Source organism: Chiloscyllium plagiosum, chromosome 1, assembly GCF_004010195.1.
Source record: "Chiloscyllium plagiosum isolate BGI_BamShark_2017 chromosome 1, ASM401019v2, whole genome shotgun sequence".
Classification (NCBI taxonomy): domain Eukaryota; kingdom Metazoa; phylum Chordata; class Chondrichthyes; order Orectolobiformes; family Hemiscylliidae; genus Chiloscyllium; species Chiloscyllium plagiosum.
Genome location: NC_057710.1, coordinates 154838469 through 154850486, shown reverse-complemented (window position 1 = coordinate 154850486; position 12018 = coordinate 154838469). Strand labels below are relative to the sequence as shown.

The following is a 12018-nucleotide window of genomic DNA, read 5'->3' as shown; positions in this document are numbered from 1 at the left end:
CCCTCCCCCAAGTCCCTCCTCCCTACCTTTTATCTTAGCCTGCTGGACACACTTTCCTCATTCCTGAAGAAGGGCTTATGCCCGAAACGTCGATTCTCCTGTTCCTTTGATGCTGCCTGACCTGCTGCGCTTTTCCAGCAACACATTTTTAACCATTAGATTCTCCAGACAAGCAGCAAGACAGCAGTAGGAACAGAGTGCCGTGGTAATCAATGGTAAGAATCCACTCTCAAGGACCTGGATACAATGTCACATGAACTTCATTGACCTCACGTGAATGGTCAAGACACAAATCTACCTACAAATTCCATTTCCCGAAACAAAAGACCATTGTAAGGGCATTGTAAACCATATCAACTGCACTACCCTTATCAATCTATTTAGTCACCTTTTCAACAAACTCAAATAAATGAGTCAGGCAGGATCACCCTCTAACAAATCCATGCAGACTATGCCTGGTCAATCCCTTTTTTCTCAAGTATTAATTAATCCTGTCCCTCAGCATTGTTTCCAATAATGTCCCTCCCCCTGCTGTCAGACTACCTGCTCTGTAGTTACCTGGCCTATCCCTGCTGCCCTTCTTAAACACAGGAACCACCTCAGCTATCCTCTGGTCACCTGGCAAATGTTTTTTTATTGAGCACTGAGTTTGAATTTGAGAGAGATTGGAGAGAGAGAAGTGTCCAGCCTCTTGGTGTTATCAATTCATTTCTCTCTTCACGTTGCTGCTCAGCTCCTCCTGCACATTCCTGAGGCCGTTCCAAGTTGAATCCTCCACGTGCATTTCTTTTGCCTCCCAATATGTGAACTCATCATGTGGTAAGCGAGAGATGTGAATTTCTTTGAGCCTGTTTGGCTCCTTTGGGATCTATTCCAACCCTTTCTGAAGCTTCTAGATGGGCTTCAGTCCTGTTTAAATTCAGTGACCCATCCTGTCCCCCATTCGGCTTCCAAATCTCCCTCTGTTCTTGGCCTACATGCCACATCCTGATGGTTTAATTCCTGACATCATTCTTTAGTCACACTAACTCTCAAGAGTTTTACTGTCCCCTGTACCGTTGCCAAAATCCTTCTGTTTCCCAGCTTTCCTGTCACTTGCTGCTCACCTTTTCCCAGCTTCTCTGGGCTGTCTTTTTCTGATTAGTGAGTATATTTTGCTGTCTGGCTACTTTAAATAGTCAGTGGAGATCATTCCTTTGAACCTAACTCCTGACAGGTGGCTTGGTCCTTAGTCATGCCTGAACAGACAATGACTATTATTAATGCTGCAGACACTGGACTTTCAGCTAGACTTTCCAGAGGGCACTGAAACCACCAACTTTCCCTTAAATGCCTGGGTTTCCTACAGTAGAATTAATTCAGGCAGTTTCCCAGCATTCTCCCATACCAATCTCTCCAAGTAATGGCCGGAGATAGTTTGGTTTCCTCTGCCTGGTTCCTATTTTCTCTCCAACCTGTCTCCAAGGTATTTCTTTTGCACTTATCCCTCTGTGGTCCTTGACAGCTTCAGACTCCAGTTTACCTGAGATGATGTGCCTTTGTATTCGGACAGAGTTGCTGTCTGTCTAAGCCCTGCTATCCTTTGTTCTTTGAGATGAATGTGAACGGGGAAGTGTGTGGAAATGTTGACCTCCTTGAGGAGAATTACCTCACAGTTTTATTTGCCCATACTTGCTGTTCAAAATAAGCAGATTAACCTGTTTATGTACTGGGTAGGTCTGGGGCAATGAAGATTTATAATATATTGTTGTTATTGTTATTACTACTTTACTTGGGAAGTAGGGGTAAATGGGTTTTGCTGTTTCACTGCTGTGAAGGTCTGATCTTTAATTAAGAAAGGTCAAAAGGTCATTTGGAACTGTGAGCTGAAGACATCCTTGACACAACATTGTAAACCTTAGGCAAGATATCTCAACAAGTTACTCGGTGATAAATGGCTTCTTGTTGACTTGAGCTTTAATGACCAGCGAACAGGGAGGCCAGGAACCAGATGAACATCACAGTTCAGAAGAAAAGTTCCACACAAGCAGATTACAGCTTGTAAACTGTTTGGGGAAGCAATGGCCTTGTGGTATTGTCGCAGGCCTGTTAATCCAGAGACCCAGGTAACATTCTGGGACATGGGGTCGAATCCTGTCACAGCAGATGGTGGGATTTAAATTCAGTAAAATCTGGAAGCAGGTGTCTAATGATGACCATGAGCCATGTTGGAAAAACCCACCTGGTTCACTAATGTCCTTCAGGGAAGGAATAGAAACATCAGAACAGGAAGAGGCCCTTTGAGCCTGCTCAGCCATTCATCACAATCATGGCTGATCATCTAACTCAATTGCCTAATCCTACTTTCTTCCCATAACCTTGGATCCCATTTACCCCAAGGGCTACATTGAGGTACCTCTTGAATTCATTCAATGTGTTGGCACCAATTACTTCCTGTGGTAATGAATTCCACAGGCTCAACACTCTCTGGGTGAAGAAATGTCTCTTTATCTTCATCCTAAATGGTCCACCCCGAATCCTTAGACTGTGACCCCTGGTTCTGGACACACCCACCATGGGGAACATCCTCCCTACATCTACCCTGTCTAGTCCTGTTAGGATTTTATAAGTCTCTGTAAGACCCCCCCCCCCAGGTCTCACTGCACACTCCTCTCTCTCCCTATTTATAGCCATTCCGGTAGTAATCTGCATTCTTGTTTTTGCTTCCAAAGTGAATGATGTCACATTTATCCAAATTATACTGCATCTGCCATTGATGTGCCCACTCACCCAACCTGTCCAGGTCATGCTGAAAGATCTCTGCATCCTCATCACAGTTCATCCTCCTACCCAACTTGGTATCATCTGCAAACTTTGAAATGTTACATTTTGTTCCCTCATCCGAATCATTAATATATTGCGAATAGCTGGGGATCCTACACTGATCCCTGTGGTACACCACTAATTACTGCCTGTCAATTTGAAAGGATCATTAATTGCTACTGTTTCCTCTCTGCCAATCAGTTGTGTATCCATCTGCCACCCTTACCCAGTCTGACCGACATGTGACTTCAGACCCACAGCAATGTGATGGACTCTTAATGCCCTCCGGTCAACTAGGGATGGGCAATAAATGCTGGCCTGGCCATCGAGGCCCTCACCCCATGAATGAATGAAAAAACAATCCTTAGTTGAACTGACCTCCGTCATATTCTAAGGCAGTGTATTCCAGAGTTTAACCATACGCTGCTTGCAAGGTTTCCCCTCAATGCTTTTCTGCCAATGACTTCAAATCTGGGATCTCCAACAATCGTAGAATCCCTACATTGTGGAAGCAGGTCATTCAGCCCATCAAGTTCACACTCTGAACAGCATCCCACCCAGACCCTATCCCTGTAACCCTGCACTTCCAATGGCTAACCTACCTAGCCTGCACATTCTGGGCAATTTAGCATAGCCAATCCACCTGACCTGCACGTCTTTGGACTGTGGGGGGAAACCAGAGCACTGGAGGAAACCCATGCAGACACGGGGAGAACATGCAAACTGCAGGCACCCAAGGGTGGCATAGCCCACTGCACTACATGAGGTGATGGCATTCTGGTCTCATCGCCCAGCGCGGATATCCTCATGTTTCTGCATCTCCACTGTAAACTAGCCCTGAGTCTCAGTTTGGGAACCACTGATTTATGAGACATTGCCTCTCAGAATTGGCTGGGTGAAGGAGAGGAGCATATTTACGTCTCTGTGAAAGAGGGAAATGTGTCAGAATATCACTTGAACTGCAGGTTAAAAAGGGCCGTGTTTCTCTGAATAAGGACGGGGAAGTGTTTATTGAGGAAGTTTTTTGGGGACGTGCTGGTGCCTCAGATACAAATGGAATCGTATAATCTTTTCAATAATATACTGAGATTAAAATCAACAGTTGTACAGAAGAATGCTGTAAAATTGATTGGAATGTAACATTTCACAAGTTACGAATATTCCGGGGGACCATGAATACTCAAGGGGGGCAGGAGCAGTAAGGATAGCATTTCAAAGGGGCATCTGCAATTACAAATGTGTTGTTCACACTCTCGATATTTCACCAAGGTCACCATTTCCAGTTGCGTGCGTTCCCAGAGGACTCATCACATGACCATTGCCTCCGACGCTCCACCCAGTTAATAACCTTTTTTCCCATCTCCAATGTTTTATAACTAAACAATGAAAGATTTCAAAGACAATAATAAACAAAACACCTTTTTCTTAACAACTTGTTTTTCTCCCCCAGTTGCTGGCAATGGTAACCCAGTGATTCATCTTTAATTCCCAGAGACCTAAAACAATGCTGAAAGATTGGCAAGCCTTAGATTTACTGAGCTAAACAATGTGGGAAGGTTCCATGTTGGCCCTTAATCTTAATTCAGGCAGTGATGGGATCATTATATCTCATTGAGGGTTTTCCAGATAGAAGAAGGGGAGAAAGCTCGGTATTTCTTCACCTGTCTATCTTCCAGGAGGCTTACTTCTGGTTTGCTTTATCAACCACAAAGTCAGTTATCAAATCTCAACCACTACGGTCATAGAGATGTACAGCACGGAATCAGACCCTTCGGTCCAACTTGTCCATGCTGACCAGATATCCTAACCTAATCTGGTCCACTTGCTGTACTTGGCCCATATCCCTCCAAACTCTTCCTATTCATATACCAATCCAGATGCCTCTTAAATGTTGCAATTGTACCAGCCTCCACCACATCCTCTGGCAGCTCATTCCATCTTCTTGGATAGTTATGCAATGATCTCTCCTGGATGTGTGCTAGTTGTGTGAGGGCAGAACTTAACTTTGATACCCAAGATTCCAGACCCAGTGCATCGTGTTTGAAGCAGTAAGCCATCAGAACATAGAGACAGGGAGAGCATTTCTGCTCTAAGGCTTCCTCAGACAGGTTGGAGAAAGCGAGGACTGCAGATGCTGGAGACCAAAGTTGAAAAATGTGGTGCTGGAAAAACACAGCAGGCCTGGCAGCATCCGAGGAGCAGGAGAATAAACGTTTCGGGCATAAGCCCTTCTTCAGGAAGGCTTATGCCCGAAACGTTTATTCTCCTGCTCCTCGGATGCTGCCAGGCCTGCTGTGTTTTTCCAGCACCACATTTTTCAACTTCCTCAGACAGGTTGTTTGAGATAGTTCTAGCATTTAGAAAATTGAGAGGGAATCTTATAGAAACATATAAATTAAGAAAAGAATACAAAAGTTGGAAGCAGGGAGGTTGTTTCCACTGGATGGGTGAAACTAGAACTAGGGGGCACAGCCTCAAAACAAGGGGGAGCAGATTTCGGACTGAGTTGAGGAGGAACCTCTTTGTCCAAAGGATTGTGAAGCTGTGGAACTCTCTGCCCAGTGAAGCAGTTGAGGCTACGTCGTTGAATGTTTTTAAGAGAAAGACAGATAGCTTTCTGAACAAAAAGGGAATTCAGGGTTACGGTGAGCGGGTGGGTCCACGAAAAGACCAGCCATGATCTTACTGAATGGCAGAGCAGGCTCGAGGGGTCAGATGGCCTACTCCTGCTCCTGTTCTTTATGTTCTTATATTTTTATGGAATAACACAGGGCTTAAAAAATAATTCTACTTGCTCACCAGAACAAATGTTACATTTCGAATCAGAGAAGTATCGTTTTTAGCCCAATTTTAAAGAGGTTGTAAAGAACCTTCAATGAAGGAAGAGACCTTTAACAGAGTGGGCTCTATCCAATAACGTATCCACCTGAGAAAGCCTCTCCATTGTTTAAACGTGGGAAGAGGTGGTTTGGTAAATGGAAAGAATTACATTAATGATTGTGAATAAAGTGAAGTTATTAGCAGTATTAAATTCTGATGTGAGGGAAAAGGGGAAATGTTGACTCAGAAAATGAGTGGGTCCTATTGAATGTTTAGAGCTAACATTTTGAGAATAGACAGTGGTGAATCAATAGTCCAATTCACTCTCCAATCCCTTTGCTTCACCATTGAAGTAAGTTAGTCTTCCAGTTCCCTACTACTCACTTTGTGTGATGCCATGTGAGTCTGCCCAGACTGTTCTCATGGCGGTCTCCACTTGCAAATACACAAACACATCCTCTCCAGCAGCCAGCACAAGGTAGCAATCTGACATGGGAAGTAAAGCTGTTTTTCCTTCCCTTTCCAAACATAAATACCGACACCACTGAAGTGTCCACCTCACGCACTCCCACTCTCTCCTTGCCCATTGCTGTCCTGCCTAAACAAATTTGTCTCAGCACCATCCAAAATCTGCCAAACTACACAGGAAGCTGTATGCCTTTTGATCTGTATGGCTTAGAACTGCATCGTGAAGACAATTTTCCCACTGACCCATGAAGTGGATCAGGATCCACTCTTGAAAAGATGTGATGAAAAAGCAAGAGAAAACATCTTAACAAAAGCATCAGTGTTTAATATTGAGCCTTAAGCCTGGGCATCACATCTCAGTCTTATTTTGGTCTTGAAAAAGGTTCAGCATAATGAAACAAAGATTAACAGTTACATGATGAGGACAGATTGCATAGGTAAGAGTTGTGTTTCTTTGAGAATGGTGGATTTAATGGGGGTATAGTTTGATAGAATGGACAGAGACAAACTTTTTCTCCTGGTCGGGGAAATGATAGAACAAGGGAACATGCACATGTAATTAGAACTAAATCGTTCCGGAGTGATATAGATTACTATTTTCAGTTAAAAATCTGAACGTCATCAGCAGCTAATTTAAATAATCTAATTTAAATAATGGTCTAGATTAGAGTGGTGCTGGAAAAGCACAGCAGGTCAAGCAACATCCGAGGAGCAGGATTCCTGATGAAGGGTTATTACCCGAAACGTCGATTGTCCTGATCCTCGGATGCTGCCTGACCTGCTGTGCTTTTCCAGCACCACTCAGATCTAGACTCTGGTTTCCAGCATCTGCAGTCCTTGTTTTAAATAATAGTCATCTCTGAGAATGGCAGATAGCTTTTCTACTTTCCCCTTGTGGTAATCTCTATCACCTGAAAGTCACCACTAGAATGCATTTCCATTTTTGCACAGAGATGTTCTCCATGCAATCTCTTTGAGGTCTCTCACAGGACCAGTATTGCTAATATCAGAATTTTTACATTTGAAAGAAGCTTAATTTAGTTCCTTGTAATTAAAGTAACTACTGTGTAGATGTGGGTGGCTGGGTGGACTGTCCCAACCAGTTCCTGTATATCTGTGACCTAGTACTGTTGTCTAGGCAGCTTGTGTCAGAACAAACATTCATGGCCATGCAAAGCTCATGGTGCCGAAGCTAACTGGAGCGACCTGGGTGGGGGTTGGTGAGTGATAACTTTTTAAGATTCACTCGTGGGAGATGCACATCACTGGATGGGCCAGCATTTATTGCCTGTACCTAGTTGCCCTTTGGGGGTGAGCTGCCTTCTTGAAGCACTGCAGTCCACCTGCTGTGGGTAGACCCACAATGCCCTTGGGGAGGGAATTCCAGGATTTTGACCCAGCGACAGTGTTGGAACGGCAATATATTTCCTAGTCATGATGTTGAGTGGCTTGGAGGGGAACTTGCAGGTGGTGGGGTTCCTATGCAGTTTCTGCCCTTGTCTTTCTAGTGGGAAGTGTTCATAGGTTTGGAAGGTAGTGTCTTATGATCTTTGGTGAATTTTTGCAGTACGTCTTAGATTAGATCGGATTAGATTCCCTACAGTGTGGAAACAGGTCATTTGGTCCAACAAGTCCACACCGACCCTCCGAAGAGCAACCCACCCAGCCCCATTCTCCTACCCTAATACCCTACATTTACCCATGACTAATGGACCTAACACTCTGGGCAATTTAGCATGGCCAATTCACCTGATCGGCACATCAATGGAGTGTGGGAGGAAACCAGAACACCCAGAGGAAGCCCACGCAGACACGGGGAGAATGTAGATGGTACATGCTTCTGCTACTGAGCAGCAGTGGTGGAGGGAGTCACTGCTTATGGATGCAATGCCAATCAAGCGGGCTGCTTTGTCATGAATGGCTTCAAGCTTCTTGAGTGTTGTTGGAGCTGCACCCATCCAGGGCAAGTGGGGAGTATTCCATCCCACTCCTGACTTGTGCCTTGTAGCTAACGGACAGCATCTGACCTGCTCTTGCAGACACTGTGTTTATTGATACGTTTCTGTTGGTGGTAATGCTAAGGATGTTGCTAGTGAGGGATTCAGTGATGGTAACACCATTGAATGTCAAAGGGAAATGATTAGATTGTCTGTTCTTGGAGGTGGTCATTGCCTGGCATTTGTGCTATGCTCATGTTACTTGTCACTTATCAGTCAATCTGGATCTTGCCCAGATCTTGTTGCATTTTAACATGGACTGCCTCAGTATCGGAGGAGTTGTGGATATTGCTGAACATTGTGCAATCATCAGCAAAGATCCCCACCTCTGACCTTATGATGATTAGAAGGCCAATGATGAGGCAATTGAAGATAGTTGAGCCTAGGATACCACCCTGAGGAAATCCTGCAGAGATGTCCTGGATATGAGAATACTGACCTCCAACAATTATGACCATCTTCCTATGTGCCAGCTATGACTCCAACCAGTGGAGAGTTTGCCCCTGCTACTCACTGATTCTAATTTTGCAAGGACTACTTCATTAGAAGAAAGTGAGGACTGCAAAGTGAGGATTGAGGCCTACACATCATGAAAGGTATAGACAGAGGGATAGATAAGCTTTTTCCCAGGGTGAGGCGTTCCATAATGAGAGGTCATGTGTTCAAGGTGAGAGGAGAAAAGTTTAAGGGGGATACGTGCGGAAAGTACTTTACACAGAGGGTGGTAGGTGTCTGGAACACACTGCCAGCAGAGGTAGTAGAGGCAGACACAGAGGATTAATTTAAAATGCATCTGGACAGATGCATGAGTAGGTGGGGAGCAGAGGGATACAGACGCTTAGGAATTGGGCGACAAGTTTAGACTGTAGATTTAGATCGGCTCAGGCTTGAAGGGCTCTTTGTTCTTTGACTGAAGATGATGGAGATCAGAGTCAAACTATGTGGTGCTGGACTTGATGCTACACTCGGTCGAATGCTGTCACTCTCCCCCTGCCCCTGGAATTCGGCTCCTTTTGTCCATGTTTGCTTTCTCTTAATATTTTGATACAATAATACCTACGCGACAGTAATCAAAACACCCGTTCCCTGGCCAGGAATCGAACCCGGGCCACGACGGTGAAAACGCCGAATCCTAACCACTAGACCACCAAGGAATGTTAATCAAAATATTAAGAGAAAGCAAATACTTGTCAATTTAACATTCCTTGGTGGTCTAGTGGTTAGGATTCGGCGCTTTCACCGTCGCGGCCCAGGTTCGATTCCCGGCCAGGGAACGGGTGTTTTGATTACTGTCCCGTAGGTATTATTGTATCAAAATATTAAGAGAAAGCAAACATTTGTCAACATTCCTTTTGTCCATGTTTGACCCAAGGCTGGAATGAGGTCAGGAGCTGAGTGACCCTGGGGGAACCCAAACTGGGCGTCTCTGAGCAGGTTATTGCTGAGCAGGTGCTGCTTGATAGCTCTGTTACTGACCCCTTCCATTGCGTTACTGACGATGGAGAGTAGACTGATGGGACAGGAATTAGCCGGGTTGGGTTGGTTGCTTTTTCTGTACAGGACATACCTGGGCAATTTTCCACATCGCTGTGTAGATGCCAGTGTTGTAACTGGACTGGAACAGCTTGGCTCGGGGAGAGGCAGGTTCTGGGGCACTAGGCTTCAGTATTATAGCTGGAATGTTGACAGGGTGCATAGTCTTTGCAATATCCAGTGCCTCCAACTGTTTCTTGATAACACATGGAGTGAATCAAATTGGCTGAAGATTGGTATCTATGATGCTGGGGACCACTGGAGGAGGCCGAGATAGATCATCCACTCGGCATTTCTGGCTGAAGATTCCTGTGAAAGCTTCAGCCTTACCTTCTGCGCTAATATGCTGAGCTCCTCCATCACTGAGGGTGGGGATATTTGTGGAGCCTTCTCCTCCAGTGAGTTGTTTAATTGCCCCCACCATTCATGACTGGATGTGGAAGGACTGCGAGGTTAGATCTGATCCATTGGTTGTGGGATCGCTTACCTCTGTCTGTCATTTGCTGTTTATGCTGTTTGGTGGCTTCACCAGGTTGACATCTCATTTTCAGGTGTGCCTAATGCTGCCCCTGGTATGCTCTCCTGCACTGAACCAGGATTGACCCCCCCCTGGCTTGATGGTAATGGTTAAGTGGGGGATATGCTGGGCCGTGAGGTTACAGATTGTGCTGGAGTACAGTTCTGTTGCGGTTGATGGCCCACAGCCCCTCACAGATGCCCAGTCTTGAGCTGCGAGATTGGTTTGAAGTCTGTTAATTGTCAACAGTTCCTCCTCAGGAGGGAGAAGGGAATAATATTTGTCACACCTGAACAAAGGATTTGATACACTTTGACAGAAACAGCAAGAACAATACCAGAAATGATCAATTATATGGAGAAATTGGGGCTGTTCACCTGAGAGCAGAGAAGGTTAATGTAGATTATTCAAAATTAGGTGGGATTTTAATTGCATACATACCGCCAAACCATTACCACCTGACGCCTGGAGGAAGAACGCCTCATATTCCGCCTTGGGACCCTGCAACTGCACAGGATCAATGTGGACTTCAACAGTTTCCTCATTTCCCCTCCCCCTACATTATCCCAGTCGCAAGCCTCCAACTTGGCACCGCCCTCCAGACCTGTCCATCACCTTTCCCCATCTATCTGCTCCACCCCTCCCCCACCTTCACCTACCTATCACATTCTCAGTTACCTTGCCCCAACCCCTCCCCCGTCCCATTTATCTCTCAGTGCCCCCGGCCCACAAACCTCAGTCCTGTCGATTCTCCTGCTCCTCGGATGCTGCCTGACCTGCTGTGCTTTTCCAGCACTACATTCTCACTCTGATCTCCAGCATCTGCAGTCCTCCATGGGGAGAAAGTGGTCCCATTGGCAGAAGATGTCTGACCAGAGGACATAGATTCAAGTTAAATGTTAAAATAATTGAGCGGGAGATGAGGAGATCCTTTCTGTGCACACAATTTTATGATCTGGCATCACTGCCTGAAAATATGATGCAAACTTATTCAAACTTAATCTTCAGGAGAGATAGGGTAATCATTTTTTTTTAGATTTTTTTTAGATTAGATTAGATTAGATTACTTACAGTGTAGAAACAGGCCCTTCGGCCCAACAAGTCCAGACCGACCCGCCGAAGCGCAATCCACCCATACCCTTACATTTACCCCTTACCTAACACTACGGGCAATTTAGCATGGCCAATTCACCTGACCCTGGACTGTGGTGGAAACCGGAGCACCCGGAGGAAAGCCACGCAGACACGGGGAGAACGTGCAAACTCCACACAGTCAGTCGCCTGAGACGGGAATTGAACAGTGGTTAGCACTGCTGCCTCACAGCGCCTGAGACCCGGGTTCAATTCCCGCCTCAGGTGACTGACTGTATGGAGTTTACACATTCTCCACGTGTCTGTGTGGGTTTCCTCCGGGTGCTCCGGTTTCCTCCCACAGTCCAAAGATATGCAGGTCAGGTGAATTGGCCATGCTAAATTGCCCGTAGTGTTAGGTAAGGGGTAAATGTAGGGGTCTGGGTGGGTTGCGCTTCGGCGGGTCGGTATGGACTTGTTGGGCCGAAGGGCCTGTTTCCACACTGTAAGTAACCTAATCTGAACCCGGGTCTCTGGCGCTGTGAGGCAGCAGTGCTAACCACTGTGCCACCCACATTTGAAGAAGTAAAATGGAAAAGAACAAAACCGTAGGACTAATTGGATAGTTTTCATAAGGAGTTGGAACTAGTGTGCTAATTCAAAAGGGTGGCACAGTGGCTCAGTGGTTAGCACTGCTGCCTCACAGCACCAGGGTCCCAGATTTAATTCCTGCCTCAGGCAACCATCTGTGTGGGGTTTGCTCATTCTCCCCGTGTCAGTGTGGGGTTTGCTCATTCTCCCCGTGTCTGT

The 12018-nt window shown here is 45.7% G+C and overlaps 1 protein-coding gene and 2 non-coding genes across 3 annotated transcripts in view; 2 read left to right on the top strand and 1 right to left on the bottom strand.

The window, feature by feature from the left end:
- Positions 1–12018, top strand: part of LOC122554623 (transmembrane protein 154-like) — a 97305-nt gene that overhangs the window by 37966 nt on the left and 47321 nt on the right. The gene's annotated exons all lie outside the window — the stretch shown is intronic.
- On the bottom strand, positions 9170–9241 carry trnae-uuc. The gene has a single exon. It is a non-coding gene; the product is annotated as a tRNA-Glu (tRNA).
- trnae-uuc lies at positions 9290–9361 on the top strand. Its single transcript has one exon. It is a non-coding gene; the product is annotated as a tRNA-Glu (tRNA).